Source organism: Microtus ochrogaster, unplaced genomic scaffold (assembly GCF_000317375.1).
Source record: "Microtus ochrogaster isolate Prairie Vole_2 unplaced genomic scaffold, MicOch1.0 UNK1, whole genome shotgun sequence".
NCBI lineage: Eukaryota > Metazoa > Chordata > Mammalia > Rodentia > Cricetidae > Microtus > Microtus ochrogaster.
The window spans coordinates 26,374,551-26,375,649 of NW_004949099.1; positions in this window are offsets into that span (position 1 = coordinate 26,374,551).

Genomic DNA, 1,099 nt, shown 5'->3' on the forward strand with positions numbered 1-1,099 from the left:
ACACACACACACACACACACACACACACACCATCCAAGTAAAACCTTAGTTTACATTAAGGTCCCCTGCTGCATTGAATAATTAGGTAGTCTGGCACAGTGACCGCTTTCTCCTTCCTCCATTTCCTATGTGCCAGTTCTTTTAAGACTAGCCAATCAAACCCCAGCCAAATGGGAAACAGCATGGTCACCTCCTGAGTTAGAATAAAAACCAAGTGCACTTCCTGCCTCTGTGTGCCGGACCTTCCAAGCACAGCATCTTGGTCACGAGTAAAGTTTGCTTTGTCCAGACACTTCTGTCCGACTGGTCTCTTTCTTTAGACACCCAGAACTTCTGTCTAACATTAGTCTCTTGCAAAGGTACGGTCCAGCATAATTTTGTAGGGTTTTGATTAATGCCTACCACCAGGAGCCAGGGCAGCTTTATTTATGTGTGTCTTGATGCCTTGCACAGGAATATATATACTGAGTGAGTTAACCAATGAGACAATCCTGGGAATATCAACATATCCAGCTGAAATAGAAGAGTCCCCTCATCCATAACAGGAGGGTGAGAATCATTGCCTTGAAGCAGGTTATGAGAAATAAACAAAACTGTGCATCAGAAGAGCCTGGTGCAGGAGAGGCTATTACATTTGAGGACAGAGTCTATGATGCTGGCGGCAGGAGGATACCAAGGGGGTCCTTGAGCTTGTAGTTATGCAAAGGGCTAGGATGCAGGACACCCCCCCCACACACACACACACAAACAGTTCATCTACTGTCGCTATCAGGGCTTCTTAGGAGGAAGGAACTTCAGGCTGGTTTGTTTCTGTTGTCTTTTTAGACTGAATATGTTTCTCCTCGTCGTCCAGGAAGCATGTGTAGGTGAGGGCAGAGGCAACTAGCTAAATCCAGCAGCAACTAGCTCCAAAAACTCAGTCCTTCTTCTACACTGGGTTGCCTTTTCCGGGAAATGCTTGACCTAAACTAACTTTAGCCTCCCCTTACTTTTATATACATTGACTGACTCTCCACGGAAATTGGGTAAACACCCCAGTTCACTGTACAGTCGCCCCCTCAAGCTTTGGCACCTCTCTTGCCACTGAAAAGCTTCACAG